The following is a 17,313-nucleotide window of genomic DNA, read 5'->3' as shown; positions in this document are numbered from 1 at the left end:
ATAATTTTTACTTCTAATCCGTTCGATTGGATGCTATTGCAAATTAGGAAATTTTTTTTCACCTAAATTATCGAATCGAAAAAGTACAGTTAATTATTATAGAACGAAAGTATTGTTGCGAAATGAATTCGAATTTCACGATTTCGTCGCGGCGAGTAAACTTTTTTCTGCAGTGGTAAAGCGTCGCCAGTGTAGACAATCGGCGCATTCATTGGAAAGTTGTCGCGCGTGATACTTGTCGTGCCGTACATATCGAACTTTTGGAACTTTTTGATGCCTCTGAATCGAAAGGATTGGAACGTTTGTCGCGCCTTATTCTCACGATCCAAGATCGATTTTTTTCAACGAACCATTTTCCTATCAATTACACATTTTAATCAATATATATAACACACATTCTTTATCGGATAACCGTGTCCGGAATCATTTACAATTTATAAAATATAACGCAATCATCTATTAAACCATTCGGATAATTGCAAATCTTGCGCATTATACAAATAATTTTAATCCAATCCGAATAAAATTACCTCGCTCGAAGCGTTAATTTTCGAACCTCTCCTCCCCCCCTCTCTCTCCCCTTCCCCGATATTCACGGTTAATCGAATGAAAGCGTTCGACGCGAACCAAGTGGCGGCAGCTCGAGTTATTTTCTCAATTTAACCAGTCGAGTGAGTGGGCCGCGTTTCGCCGGACAACAAGCGTGAAAAGGAATCACAAACGCGAGGAGGGGGGGGATGCGCCGTCTCGCGAGTCACGTGTCGAGATCAAAGCGCGCGGACAAACGGTGGACGACGACAACGCGTCCTACTCCGCTTAATTACGAATCCTTTTCGAATGAAGCCACTCTCTCTCTCTTTCTCGGTCGCTCGCTCGCTCTCTCTCTCTTTCTCGCTCGCTCGCTCTTCCGCGACCACGACACGTCCGCTCTCTCTCTTTTTCATCTCTCGCCGAGTTCACCCTTTCCTCCCGCGATTATACCCCGCTTTATTAAAGCGTGCACCGACGTAAACGAGCGTGGTAATTGCAGCCTCGCCTCGTTTCATTGTGTCGCCTTTCGCGTGTTCCCTCCCTGTTTAAACGGTTTTTAAATCGACGAAAGATGGCCCACGTGGCCATCTGTCTCTCGTGAGATTGGGGCTTAAGAAAAATTGGATAACAATATGAAGAATTTTTTTTATTATATGAAGATAATCTTGACTCGATCAGAATTTTTCGAAGAATTTTTACTTTCACGATGGTGCTTTTGTCTCCTCGTAAATAAATAATTAAATAAATAAAAAAAAAAGGACAGGTCTGCTCTCGAGCCTCCTTCTTTCGTTCCGTTTCTTCAACTTCTCCATTCTCCAACTTGCTTGCTCGCGCAGATAAAACTCGTCGAAACTGGGAAAAGTCGAGGGACGAGCCCAGAAGCGATAAGGGCCCAAGGCGCGAGACCAAGGCCACGCAATTTTCCCTTTATGCTTTTTTCCCCCGCTTCCACTAGCCTTGATAAATTGTTTACCCGTCTCGGGGAAACTTTCGAGGAGCTGCGGCCCCCTCCTTGTCTCTTGGCGACATCATAATGACCATCCGCGATGCTCTTTTTTTCCCCTCCTTTTCCCTTCCTCGCCCCGTGTTGTTTGGTTGGGAAACTCGCAAAAAGGGGAAAGAGGGAGGGAGGAGAAACTTTCTCACCGCGAAAAGCGAATCCCTGGACAGAAGTGGGCCAATTTGCCACGGTTATGCGAGGATCGAACACCCGGCAACTGCGCCTGTTAACGAGATAAGAGTGTGAGTAATGAGGAAAGGATCGATCACTTTCACAAGTTATTTATTAGGCGATATCAGTTTCCACTTTGCCCACCTTTCATCCGTCGTTTATTAGATTTATTCGAGGGATGGATGATTTGGTGAACTATGCCGAGATGTAAATCTAATCTATCTAACAAAAAAATGCTTATTTGTGTGTATAAACTTTTGTTAGAATTCATCTCTCGTATTGTATGTCTCCTTCTTTATTTTTTGTCTTTTTTTGTTCTTTATTTTTTGGCAAATTAAATTTCGATATTCTATAACTGCAAAGTTCGAACTTTGATTCCCTTTCTAAGAATGAATTTCGAGTTTTAATCATAATCGTCAAGACTTGATTACTTATACAATAAAAATATTACATGGACGTCGCATCTCCAGGAGAATTATTTTCCGCCAATGAACGCTATATCGAGCGTTGGACAGTCGTTCCTAATGCACGCCATTCAGAATTACTCTCGACGGGTTTACGGGCAAATATATTCGCGACCGATGGAAAGTTCGCGACTGGGCGAGAAGTCATCGGTTGGGAACGGAATGGCGAAATATCGAGCGCGTAGACGGACGCGGGGGCGGGCGGGGAATTAATATTTCATACGTAGAAAAACAATAACCGAGACCGAGAGTTGAGCCGAGCAGATTTAATTCCTTAAAAGCTAGTGCATTTCGAGGATTCGGAACGCGCTTTTACCAAACGCGTTCGCCCGCTTCCCATTTGCTTTGGCCAACGCGCGTGGCTGGACGCGTCGCGAACGAAAGATAAGGACGGACAGCAGCCGCGGAATAAATTTTCCTAACAAAAATTTGTAGCGGCGCGACTGCAGCGCCGCCAATCGGTCCGACAAGAAAACAACAAGAGGCTAGGGTTTTTATTTTGCAAGATGAGACGAGGAATTATTCGATATTCGTTTCATTCTCGTTCTCGAAAATTGGAAATATTATATTCAACATTTACGCAAGGTATTATATGATATTATAATTAAAATGGAAATGCTCGTAATTATTAAATCGGTATAACTGTAAGTATTTTCAATTTTTAGGTTAATTATTACGAATTTCATTCGCTGATCGAAATCAATTATTTCAGTTGAGTATCGATCTATTTGTAAAAATAAGATGGAAAGATTGTTCAGTTCTTCAGCAAAACGATTTAAGCGAAACAGAATGATTATATCAAGAATTTGGAAACGTGCTTTTGAAAATAAAGTAAATTTTATGTTTGATTGTTTGAAAAAATAAAACAAAATTGTGGTATGAAGTTTCCAAATCTATTTGGAATTTTGAAAAAAGGAAAATTCATAAAAGCAGCATCAAATTCTTACAGAAAAGAGTAAGAAAGATGGCGTAGAATTTTGTCTATCGAAAGTATTTTGAGAGAAAGTTTGTAGACTTTAAGGATTATATTCACATTGATGAAAAGTGGTTTTACTTGACAAAATGCAAGCGATCCTATCGTGTGCTTTTAGACGAAGAAACTCCACAGAACGTGCAAAAGTAAGAGATTTATATCAAAGGTTATGACAGTTGGCTCCAGATGAAACGATAAGAACAGAACAAAAGCAACACTTATTACAAAGCTAAAATAATTGTTAAATACTTAAATCAAGATACTAAACTAATAAAACTTCTCCAATTAAATTTAGTGATTCTGTATTTGATATAACATATTATAAATAAATAATAACATAATAAAGACACTGATGGTATAAAATTAATTATTCCTTTATTAATAAGTATTAAACGACTACTTGTTTGTTTATAAATTATATTAATTGAAAAAAATAATCCTAAGACCTTAATTCATGAGAAATTATTATTAAAGAACCACCTAAAATTAAGCTTAATTTTATAAAATTCATTATTCTTATAATTATTAATCCTATATGTACAATTATTAATTTTAAAATTAAAACTCCAAATGAATTAATTAATAATTAATATTTTTAATAATTAAAATTTTATTTAAATCTAATCTTAAAAATTATTATTAATCGTAATATTCCATCTAATTTTAATATAATAAAGAAGCTAAAATTATTGAGCTATAATATGGTGTTTCAACACGAGCTTTTAATAATCAACCATGAAATATATAAATAGGAATTTTAACTAAAAATAATATTAATAAAAATGTTTTTTGAAAACATACTGCCAACAATTCGCAAAAAATGGCCAAGATATTGCCATATTTATTCAACAGGATCCAGCAAATAGTCCAAACTTTAATTAGACTTGAGTTTTTTTAACTCAATCAATGATGAATTGATAGAAACAATAAACGTAGCCTTTAATAATGTTTCTCTCGAAATAGTGGATAACACGTTTCTGTCACCTGAACAAGTTATGCTGGAAGCAATGAAGAACAATGGCTTTAATAATTTCAAGCATACACATATATAAGACAATGCTACAACTTTAAAACTATTTGAGCACTCAAAATAAAAATTAGGATTAATATTTTTAATTTATCGTTTAATTTAATCTAATTTTTTTTTTATGATAAATATTGCGTTCTATATATATTTTCCTTTGCTCATCATGGGACAAATTAAATTCATCAACTGTTATTATTATTATACGACAGAGAGAGTATGCTACGAAACGATTCGAAACTCTCTCCTTTTCCTTTTTTTTTTTTTTAATGCTCCGTCGTTCATCGTGTTTAATTGATTTCAATAAATTTCATTTCGGGGCCCACCCGATACAGCCCCACCTCCGATCGATTGATTTTTCAATCGCGTAATCGCATCACCGTTAAAAATGAACAGATCCATCTTCCGCCCGCAACCGTGTATAAATAATAAGCGTGATCATTTACGATGGCCCGTGGAATCGTTATTAATGGAGTTTCGGAGTAAAAGCGGCGCCGTCCCCCTCCCCCTCCCTCCTCTCTTTTTTTTCATAACGGGGCGATATAAATCGCTTTATTCCCGCTATGACGCTATAAATAATTTGATCACCGCTATCCACCTGCAAATCCTCCATATTTAAGGCCCATCTATCGAGGCCGATGAAAGCGCGGCCGTTTCCCTATTCTTCTCCGCCGGGTTGCTTTCCCCCCGCGCGGAGCCCAACTAATCCGGAAATAAATATTCCTGTTGGTTTCCGGATGGTTGGAACGTGAAGGCCGCGCGTAAAAAGTAAAGAGTTTCGCGTCCTTGGTACGGTGTCCCGTTGTATAAATATTCGTAAAATAATTTAAAAACATCCTTATCGAATCGACAATACAATTGAACGAAGATATTATTTGTAATCGAAAATAATTACAGAAAACCAAGAGGTAAAAATTAAAACTTTAGTATAGTATAGTATATAAATACTTTTAAAAATAAATGCACGAGATTTGAAGAAATAAAATTCATCTTTGGCGTCGTTTTCCTTTCCTTTCTCATCCTGGCAATCCGCAAGGGTTTAAACCACAGCGAAGAAGCCCAACGACGACGACACTCGGCATTCCGCGGAGCACAATTTACGAACAACAGCGCGGCACTCTCTTTCCCTCTCTCTCTCTCTCTCTCTCTCTCCCTTTCTTTCTCGCGCTCTCGCTCGCTCGCGCATGCGCGAGTTTCGAGGTTTTCCTCCCTCCCTCCCTCCCCCGCTCGCGTGTATGCGGGATAGTTTGTCACAGTCAAGCGCTCGCTAAGTATGCGCGACCATTTGTTTCCGATCTTCTATTCTGGCATCCGTTATTCTACACTCGCCGCAAACAGAATTAAATGTTTCTTCGAATACGGTACATGGAAAATTATTTTTCTTTGGTAATGATCACAAGGGTGCTCCATCGATGTTGAATACTTGATTAAATACGTGGTTTAATAATATTTTTGTAACGGGGATATTGGTAATAAAATAACGAAACGAGAAAGAAGAATCGTGAATATTGCAAAAGTTTGGCCGTTCTTCTTCTCTTTCAAATGGAGACAAACTATTTTGGTTACGTTACCAGAGACAGATTTTACGCTCGTTATCGACGAGGAGAAGAGGAATGACGGAAAGAAGATATTTTTGAAATTGCTCCGTTCGGGAGAATAAGTCAATTTTGTGTCATCTAAATCGAATCCAGAATATTCCAGAATATTCCAGAATATTCATTTTATAAGATGACAATATTATTGCTTTTAGTAAGATATAATAATTCTTACTTGTATTTGCACAAAGTATAATTTTCATAAATGTTAAATGAAGATGAGATAAATGAATAAATTTTAAATGAATGAACAATTTCAAAAATCATAAAATAATTTTTAATCACCTATTAATATTTCACGTGTACATATATCGTGATAATTCCATAAAATCAGTTACAACGAATACAATACGATTCCAAACACGAGACCTCGAAACGAAACATAGCAATGCTTTCGAAGAGAAACAATTTTCGAGTACGAGATCTACGAGAATCATCTTTGACACACGAGCCATGGTATTCCAAATAGAAGCGTACAGTGAATCGCATAAACGTTTTCAACCAAACGGAAAGGCAATGGCGATGATTTTGTTTTTCATTGACATCAATGTATTTTTTATTTATTTATTTTCTTTTTTTTTTTTTTTCGAAACGACAGCGTTCGTCACATTCTTCGTTACGCTTTCATAGGATTCGAAGCGCAGTTATTTGTAATATCGTGACCGTTACAGGTTTCCACCCGTTCGGATTGATTTTTACACGTTTTTTTTTTTTTTTTTTCAAAACGATTTACATACATTTTTTTCGATCGAGGAAGGAACAGGTGGGACAGGTGGAAATGGTCAGCGTCAAAATAATTTCGATAATCGGGATCAGTAATTCTATTACTGCTCGTTGGGGATGAATTTTCGCTTCTGAACGATGTAGCAACCAATGGCCGAAAAGATTTAATCGCTCGTTTGGAAAGCGTTGAAAACCCGTTGACCGAATTAGCCGTTACACGTCATTAAGTATCAGGGTTTCAGTGATCGTGGATCAGATCGTGAAGTGCGCGTTTCATAAATAAACAACGGTTGATAAACGTTGCTTAATAGAGAAATCAATTTGTTGTTATGGCTCGCGCTCGATTGCGAATTCAGCTTGCTCTCATCAATCGTAAACGAGGAAAGGACACGAATATTAAATATATATATATATATATTTTTTTTTTGGTCTTGGAAAATCAATTATAACTAATAAAAAGGATGATCTTGGAAAGATTTATCAAATTTTTATTTTCTGAAAATGCATTTTTAAATTAATCACGTATTATTACTTTGTGCAAAATATTTATTTTTTGCTAGTGATAAGAATGATGGAAATATACCATTTCATTTAAAAGGAGAATGGAAACAGAATAATGAAATATCAAAAAAATTATATAATTTGATGAAATTAATTATTACTTATAAATATTACTTATATAAATTAATAAATGAGCTTTGATCAAGATTTTATTTGTCTTATTTTATATAGTTTGTATTTATACAGAATACAAAAAATGTAGGAAAACAGACAAAACACATTTTTCTAAGTTATATTTTTGAAAATTCTTAATCGATATTTGCTTTTATTAAAACATGTAAGATCGTAAAATAAGAAATAAATTATCTATTTCAATTGCACAGAAAATAAAGAATAAAGTGACGAGAATGACAAAGAGATTGGCGATATCGAAAAACTATCGGGTTAAGTCAAAAACAAAACAGATTGATGGGAAGAATTCGAAATCGAGAGTCATCTGATCGCGTTGCAAACCTAACTTTTCCGACAAAGGGACAATCAGTGTCAATGAATTACTTTCGAGTGGCGCGTGGCGGTCACCCGATGCGATCAGCTTTCACGAATTTCGGTCATCCGTTCGAAAACCAATCGATTTCCATTGAACAATCTGTGTTTTCATTCTATTCTATCGTCGAAAGAGCCGAAAACTGCAATCTTATTATCAGATTGCGCACTTTATCGAGTCGAAATTGTGTTTCTTTTCAATATAACTGTTAAATAAATAAATAAAAATGTATTTATTATACATAAATGTACTAAAAATGTAGAAACACCGATAAATGTTTTTTGTAAATATAAAAATAATTTTTTCCAAATTTTCTAAATAGTAAAATTAGTTTAATTGAAAAAAATTAATCTGTGAGCGGAAGCAAAGATATTTGAAACACTGTTATATTCTATCATATTGCTTTTCAAATTATTATTATACTATATATTATATATATATATTTTTTTTTACGAATTTATTTATATCGAATTAATTTTAATAATTACAATATTTACACAAAAATTCTATATATATATATATTATTAAATCCTAGAAAAGATGAGAAAACTCATATATATGGAATAAGGTAAAATAATATCACGGTCAACAATATGAGAAAAAAAGAAAAAAAGAAAAATTTTTTTTTCTCTTATGGAATTAGACAGTTTTCCTATTTTCACAATTCTCCTCTTCTAAACATATCTATCTGCCGATAAAACAAAATTTTAAGCAACGTCGAGATAATTGTGTCGCTAAAAGGACAAAGCTTTCACTTGTCGTAGGGTGCGTGAACACGATCCCCGAGGGGATCAGGTGCGGATCGAAACGTGGAACGCGACGAGAAAATATTTTTCATTAATCTGATTATTTATCACCCGTCGAGCTTTCACGAGGGTTTCCACCCTCTTACACCGTGTAATCCCGTGTACCGGCCACGTTGCCATCGCGGTTAGGCAACGTTTAAGGGTGGAAGAAGAATCTGTCGTTATGAGACACGCCTCATCCCCCTCAGTCATCTTTTCATTTACATATTGAACGTCTGTCGGCATAAGTCGCGTGAAAATTGGGTTAAACTATTTTTTAAAAATTTCTTTTTAATTTTTTTGCTGTTGATGAGCTTTCAAAATTTAATATGTTGAATTATAGAGAGTTATTGAAATTGAAACTGAACAAGGAAAATTTTTGTTATTAATAAAGGAGTTACTTCATTTTGTATTATAATTTTTATGACATCATTTTCTTTTAAGTTTTATTATATTTCTTTAAAATATTTTAAAGAAGGCTTAACTAATTGATTTAAAATTATTATATTTCACTTCTACGTTTTAAGAAAATCATTCTTTATATTCTGATATTTAAAAATATATTGAATAAGTTAAATTAGATAATCAATATATTTCTGAACTTGAAACTACTATATTTTGTTTTTTGCGATAAAAGTTTAAAAAAGATAATATCTTAAAAATGTTGATGAATTAGGGTAAAGGATGTGTCTTCTTTTCTAAAGTAGGTCCAACTTTTAACTATTAGAGTGCAGACGAGTAATGAGGCAAGGCCGTATGCGAAGTTAGGATATTAGAAGCATGCCGGTTAAAAGGCAGTAAAATCAGGCAAAAGAAACAGTCTCTGTGACGCTTTAAAAGAAAAATCACTCGCTGGATTAAAGCTTCGTGTTGGTCGGCAGTAAAGTTATATTTAGACAGCTTTGGAACTCGCGCCTCTTTTACGTCGAAAGAAAGAGGAACGTTTATTAACCTTAAGAGGATGCACTAAAGTAAATGAATAGCTATCTTAAAATAACCTCTGTAACAAACTTTTTTTTTACTGTAGCTTGATACAAAAAAAAGGGGGGGAAAGGCAGAATAATTCAATTTAATTCGATTTTTTTATATCAAAAGTTAAAAAATTAACGGTTTCGTTTCAAATTTGACAGAAGAAATCATCAAAATTAAATCAGACATTATATATATTTGTACAAATTTATATAAATATTGTTCAAATTCATGATATAATTGTCATGTATTCTATAAACAAAAAAGATTGAAAATTAATTCTGGTGACATTATATTTTAAAGCTGTAAATATTTACTAATTGATATTATTCTCAAATTGTCAAATAATTATTTCATCTGATTACTTTAAATAATTATAATTTATATAATATAATTTATTACTTATACGCTATTAAATTTGTTATTTATGTAATATATATTAGATTTATAATGTAATATAATAAAACCATCTAACATATTGTACGCTTTATCTATTAACTAGAAAATAAACTATCATGCACCGTGAATTATAATTGTGCAAAAAATTAGTTTAAATTACCATCTTTTCTTCTAAATATTATATATTTATATTTATTATTTATTCATAAATTTATATTTTATCTTTATTATATAGACTTACCGGCAAAAATCAAGAAAGAAACTTCTTTTATATTTTTCATTCACTTCCATAACCAATAAAAATTTCTTTTTTAAATAAAGTAACCATAAAGATTAACTAAAACGAGAAATATGAAAAAAAAATGATTGATTCTTTTCTTAATAATTATACTTGTATATTTATTTCTAGTAACATTTCAAATAATATCACTTCAAACATACCCAAGTCTGATCGCCATTAGTCTCAGTACATTTATCATCCCTGCCGATTCCGCGAACATTCGTGCACGTTTTCACGCGTATCTATTTCCGCGGTCGCGTGCGTGGAATACTAGCCACGTGTAACTTATCCACTCTCGCCCTCTCTCCATTAAACCACCGTAGTCCGCCCACCACCATTAAATTTCCACGAAAGCGAACGGTGAAAACGGAGCCACCTAAATCATGCAACGATAATGTCGGATCCGCGACGTTCCACCGATACCCAACCTCTACTGTACGAAATTATCGCCGGTCCAAGGAGAGGTTCGATGACGAATCGCTTTGGAAGAGGTCCGGAGGGAGGGAGAAACGTGCCGGATGCGAGATTCACCGTTTTCGGATTAATAATTGTGTTTTGTCCGAGATGATTCGAGCTGTTTGGGTGTGGTCCTCTCTCAGACTAATCCAAAGACGTGAGAAATTGCTTCTGTTCGTACGAGGATAGTGATACAAGATGGAATAATTTAAATGGTAGATTTGCACGATTTGAGAACAATGGTATTTGGGGAAATTTTTTCTTTGCTAAGATTGGTCGCGAAGAATTATTTATCTAGATTTTGATTGGATTCGAAACAATGTGAGTAGAATGAATGAGACCGTACATGAATTTTAAGAACGTATGACGAGTGAGATATAGATGAGGGAGCAATCCAATGTGTCATGGCGGACGATCGAAAAGTGCGTGTTAGATTATTATATATTTGTTAAATACAATTTAATTAGTGTTAAGTGCAATAAATAAGCATTGGTATAAATAAATTATTTATTTAATCCATGTGTTAACAAGATATATATATATTTTTATAAGCAGTTATTGTTTGATGATAAAATTTTGTTATTGAAGATTTTTGTGAATTGGAGATTGAGGAATATTTAAATAAAATATTGTTACAATTAATCAAGTTTTTTGAATTCAAGCTGTTTTATTCGAATAAATTGTCTTTAACACTAGAAAAACAAAATACGTACAACAAAATATAGCAGGTATGATCAACGATATTTTGTTATAAATACTTTTTTATATTCTTGCTGAATCTGGTCGCCATGTTAAATCATGTTTAATTTAAATCAATAAGATAAATGGATGAAAAATATTATTTTTTTGTTAAATTTATAAAAATATATTAAAACTTATTTTTTTTCCAATATTTTTATCAATTACATTATATAACTATATTAATCTCTCCATATTAATTTATATTTTTATTTATATATACGTATACTTGCAATCTTTTTATTCTAACGTATAAAATCAAGTAGATTTATAATCACATGATTTTTTTTTCTTTAAAACATAACTTTAAAATTAGAAATATTGAAAATGCAATAAATGTAGTCTCGTTTCGACCATTTCCAAGGTGCATACGATTGCGTTTAATCACTCGATCGTAAATCGCAGAAACGTGCAACGTTCAAATTTTCATTTCTCTGCGAAATTTGTTTCACGAACGGTTCCTCGACCATTGTCGTTCCGCGTTTCGCGTTAGCCGAGAAAGGACGGTGAATAATATCGTGGCACTTACTTAATACAGGCACTTATTAAGCGGCGACGTTTCTCGTTTCGACGATTTATAACCCCATATCCCCTAATTAAATCAAATATAACTTGACGAAATCCTTGGCGCGGGAGTGCGACCGTAATGCCGATCATCATTACGAAGGGGACGACTTCTACTTTATGCAAAGCACTTTCAAAGAACACCGAGACGTTTTAATGGAGTTAGGAATACGTTGAGAAACCTCGATCGACGTTAACGCGACATGGAACTTTAACGAAATATATTCCTCGTCCCGTCCTATCTGGATCGCTTTAAAATGGATCGTTTAGATCGTCTGCCTCTCGTCATGAATTTATCTTTCAATTCGATTTAGAAAATGAATTCTTTGAAAAATAAAAAAATACAATAAAATCTTTCTTAGTTTTTTCTTTCTTCATTTAAAGTAAAATTATCAAAATTTTTTCTATTATCCAAATAATTATTTTCTTATCCGTATCTTAATATGATTTTGTTTAAGAATTTGAACAACTTAATATGAAAGTCTTGTTTATTTTTTTATTATTTCTTATCTTCTTATTATCAAAATAAACAATAAAATCTTATTTAAATTCAAAAAATTTAAATAATACATTTTATTATTCGTGTTTCTATCAAAAAAGATGACAATGCTGTTAATCTCATTTAGATAATTAAATTATTTTAATATTTATATTAAAAAGTACGAATGAGTTAATTTATTATAAATTTGAATTTAAATTGAAACAATAAATGATCCAACAATATATGTATAATTGTCTTGTAATATCGTGCAATTAATTTAGTTAGTCGAAATTCTTGATTGGAATATACATTATAAAAAAACTTGGTAATTTCTGATTCGAAATTAAATTTCGAAAACTACAATAAATTCTTTGGGACTTTAAGAAGGACTGGTTTCATCGGTATTTCACAGAGGGTGCCCCATTTATTAAAGGCGAGAGAAGCTCGCTTATTTCTCTCGTAGCTCTCCTTAAAACGGTCGTTTCGGCCGGCACCGCGAACAAGAGGATAGCGAGGTAGGTCTTCCCCGTGACATACGGTCTATTAGGACTAATAATAGTGACTCGAAGAGGCGCGGACGCCCGTACAGTTCTCGTCGACCCGTGTCGTACGTCTTTCTGGCCGGCATCTCCCTCTGAATCCATGTCTGGGCCATCGTGAAAAACAGGGACAATGAAGCTAAGAACGCGATCTTCCCCGTGAATTCTCACGTTCGATCCATGCATCAATTAGAGACGCTTTCTTCGTTTGAATTAGTGCGCTCTCTGATGTACACTTTCGAGCCAGATGCATGAGCCGTGTGCCGTTAAATATCGTTTTCTAGATACCGATAAACAATCCGATCGAATGGATAGAGAGAGAGAGAGAGAGAGATAAGTTTCAAATAAATAAGGATAGTGATAAGAATTCGTTTATCTTAAGAATAATAAAAGAATTGTTTTTTTACATTTTTTACTTATACATATGAATGAAAATTGAACAAAAATTTTATATTATATAATTCTAAAAATATATTTGAATTATCGTTTCTCTATTCTATATATAGCTCGCTCTACATGACATATATTTATACGATACGACAAAGATGCATTGAATAATTAATAAAAAAAAAATCTGATAATAATTTTGAATAAGAAAAAAATAAAATTTTCGTTCGTTATCGACACATTCGATTATCGATATTTGTCACATTCCGAAAGTACTCGTGCCACATGTACGAGACAAGGATAGAGAGAGATCGCTCGGCTGGCAAGTGGCTGCCACTTTCGTGGCGAACGAAACTTGGATTCCGCGTTTTAAGCGGGCATCTTCGCATGTTCTTCATCGTTGATCACGTAACAGCCTAATTAAAGCGCTCGTTCCCCCTGGCGCCCTCGTCGAATCGATACTCGAGACCCGGTCGAGAGGGCAGCTCGAAAAGGGAGAGGACGAGCCACCTCCTTCCCCCCCCTGTCTTGGTGCCCCGGACGAGGCGGCACGTCGTCTGAATTTTTAAAATTCCTTCAGGAGGCGCGTACACGGATCGCACGGTAAATCGAGGCGAAGGATATTCGGTATTCGATTGAAATATTCACCGGTCGTGTTCGAATTTCCAGATAGCCGCCTGCCTCCTCCCCCCTCCGCCCTCTCCTCCGGATAACGGCCGAGACCGCCTCGTGATTCTCGCGCGGCCCGTGAATGTTTCAATTCCTCTCCCTCTATCCCTCGATACATAAACTAAATCGCTTGCGCGGTCGTTGAATATGCGTTTGATAATTGCGAGACGAAAGAAAGTAAGGTATAATTATGATTATCTGGAAAAATATGGATGTCGAAGTATCGATGATTCGCGAGCTATTTATTTTTTTAGTAATATTTTTTCACAAAATGTTGCGATATTCATCCGAGAAGGAAAGATTGCGTTTATCTGAACTAGATCTCGCCTATTGGTTCGGGTAATGAAGGTTTGTATCGACGTTACATTATTTCGAAATGAATATTTTCGATCGAGTGTCGTTTCAAATTTTAGCACGGTCGAGCTAAAGGACACTTGAAAGGTGACGAGAAACTGTCGAATGTGTTTCTTCTGTCGAGTGCTGCTCAACCATTGAGCTCGTGTTTGTAAACTATGCCATGACTCGTACTCGACCTCGAGATTTGTCTCTCGTCATAGTTTCTCCGTTACGTGTAACCAGCAGTCTCTGAATTACTGCGGTGTGGTTAAACTTATCAAAATGACATATAATATCGTGCAGGAATTTCAAAATAATTTTTACAATTTGTTTTTTAATATGTAGATAATCCATTTGAATATTTGGAAAAATGTTAAATGTATTTAACAAAATTTTACAAATAGCTAGAAAATATATAATATTAAGATTGATGATCTATAAAGAAATAGATAAATAATTTTAAAATTTAAATTTTAGATTTAACATTTTATCTTTTGACGACGAGGAATAGTTATTATAATTTTCGACGTATCCTGTATTGTTTCCTGTTTGGATTATGTATTCTAAAACTTTCGTCCCCTCTTTGCAATAAATCTTACTTGAAAAAAATTAGAAGAAATCATCCGGTCGTAGGCGGCTACCATTTAGATTATTAGGGGAAAAGCGGCAATCTTCATAATTCAACCGATTAGGCCAATCTCCTGGTAAACTTCTCAGTCAGCTAAGTCCTCCCTTCCTCTTTGTGTACCAAGTATAAACAAACTCGATGTGAATAATACTAAGAAGAGATTAAAAGATTCACGAGCAATTTTATCCAACGATCATGCGCGATAATTAAATGAAAAAAACGTTTTTTTTTATATCAAATAAATAACTTTATCGTTTCAAATATAATTTCAAACAATACCTTCTCCTAAATGACAAGCTTTGTGACTCTATAATTGAATCAAAAGAAAAGATTCCAATACTTTTCGTACAACTTTACTGATGAAAATAAAATCCTTATTTTCCTATGATTCTCTTATATTCTCAGTATATCTTTTTATCACTGTCGAAACAAAAGTGATCAGAGTACTAACAAAAGTCACTAAATCATGGATTAAGATATGACTATCGCCATTTACAAGCATTACTCAGATATATGCCACGAAATTTTCAACGGTTGACACACGTTGTTGAAAAAAAAAAATAAATGGCGGAAAAGGGAAGAAGTTGGTGTGTCTGAGAATTCGAAACGAGTTTCGGCGCCTGACAACGCGACAGATCGTATTATTTTTGGCAGACCGAAATAGCATAGAAGAGAAAGCGCCACGGCGACGAGTATGCGTCCAAAACGATCAGCACGCCCCCTGTTGACCGGCGGAGAAATGTTCGACCATCTTGTTCCCGATCTCGCCACAAAGGGGCCACTTTGGCTTCGACTATCTTCGCCCGCCTGGGCGCCATCGCGATCTTCGTCTCCCGGTTAATGTCCTTGTTCCAAACTTTACTGCCTCTTGTACTTGATTGTGTTGTAAACGCAAGCGCTATACAAATTCTCCGACTATAAATCCTTGTAATAATCAAATACGATCCTTCCTTTGAAGGAAACATATATATTACGATAAGTATTTTTTATAATTTTATTATTGTTGAATAGTGGGATACATTCATTTTCAGATTTTCTCGTTAAAATACGTATCGAATTAATTTTTACCTATTAATAGAATTTTTTTTCGAGAACGAAATGTTAAAATAAGTAGCAATAAAAATAAAAAAAAGAAAGATTATTAAAACCAGTCAATCACCAGTAAATAATAGCGAATTTAAAATCATATTCAAATATTTTATTTCTAAAATTATCGAAATTAATTATTTTTATACGAGAAGAAATTGTAATCGCGTTACAAATTCTTTTCGAAAATTCGCGCATTCTCATCGGTATTCGACTCGCGAATTCCTACGTCTACGCGATTCGGGAACAGTGGTGGCGTTTACCTTCGACTTCTGGCTGCCGGTGTCCCTACGTCTCTCGCAATTTTCGCGTTTGTACGCGACCGAGGGAACAATCTGAAACGCAGGCGACGCACGTACGCGAGTTTTAAGTGGAGCGAAAAATGAGGTGCTATTTGGAAACAGAGAGAGAGAGAAAGAGAGAGAATGCGTGTGTAGGAGAGATTTTGAACAACAATGGCTGTGTGAGGCGACTGGATAGTAAAGGAGGGAAAATTAAAGGGCGAAAAATAACACAGGAAAAAATATGAAGAAGTGAAAAATATAAAGTGTGAAATGTATCGAGTGAGGAATCAACTTAACGGATTTTTATAAAAATTTTTATAAATAATTAAAGAAAAATTGATTTGCTTAATTCTTTAAATATCATAATATTATTTCAAATATATATAGTTTGAATATTTTGAATCTTTCGTAATACAATATTACAATATCTTAATTCATATCTTTGTATTAAAAGCTCTTGAATTATATTATTGTTAGATATTTATATTCCAAATTTCATAAAATTCATGAATTCCATTTATCAAAAAATCGAAATCAAGAGTTATCGTATCGAGTTTGTTTATTTTTCTTCCAAATCGAATGAGAAAGAAAAGAAAACATTCTTCTATTTCTATTTTCTTGAACGCAATATCAACGATTTATATCCAAAATAAACAACAACAACTTGAAGTCTAAAGTCTAAGTACACGAATATGAAAGATAAAAGTTTTACGACGCTTCTAATTCAACCTCCATAGAGCTTCATGCAAATCTTTGCGTGATTCCGTTTTCCAAGCAGCCGTTAAACGCCGCCAAATTTACCAATCTCTCTTTCTCTCTCTTTCTCCCCCCTCTCTTCCATCGTCGAACTGTATTTTCTCGGTATTTTTGGCCCCCTCCCCTATAAACAATAACCGACGATGGGTTGTTTTTTGACTAGAGTGGTTCAACACGTCGTCTCAAATGTCACAACCCGGTTTAAAAATACCACGCCATGGTGTATATATATATATATACGTCCCTGGGAATTTTCATTTTTCTATGCAATCGATTCGAATAATAACGAGTTTCAAAGTAATTTGATGCTTCACTCGTTTACCTGTTTTCCATTTTTCCTGATATTTTTTGCACTTTTATTTTTGATACTCATTTTTTTCTTTTTATTTATTTATTTATTTTTTTTTCTTTATTTCGACGATTATTGCAG

At 34.3% G+C, this 17,313-nt stretch overlaps 1 protein-coding gene and 1 long non-coding RNA gene across 3 annotated transcripts in view; one reads left to right on the top strand and one right to left on the bottom strand.

Annotated features, from left to right (window-relative positions):
• LOC724468 overlaps positions 1-17,313 on the top strand; it is a 338,444-nt gene that overhangs the window by 164,050 nt on the left and 157,081 nt on the right. The window lies entirely within an intron of this gene.
• On the bottom strand, positions 952-11,060 carry LOC107965676. Its single transcript, XR_001705902.2, has 3 exons — positions 10,121-11,060; positions 9,921-10,016; positions 952-1,754 (listed from the first exon to the last, which is right to left on the bottom strand). It is a non-coding gene; the product is annotated as an uncharacterized LOC107965676 (long non-coding RNA).

This window comes from Apis mellifera, linkage group LG16 (genome assembly GCF_003254395.2).
Source record: "Apis mellifera strain DH4 linkage group LG16, Amel_HAv3.1, whole genome shotgun sequence".
NCBI lineage: Eukaryota > Metazoa > Arthropoda > Insecta > Hymenoptera > Apidae > Apis > Apis mellifera.
Note: the sequence above shows the minus strand (reverse complement) of the source record. Positions and strands in the feature narration are given on the sequence as shown.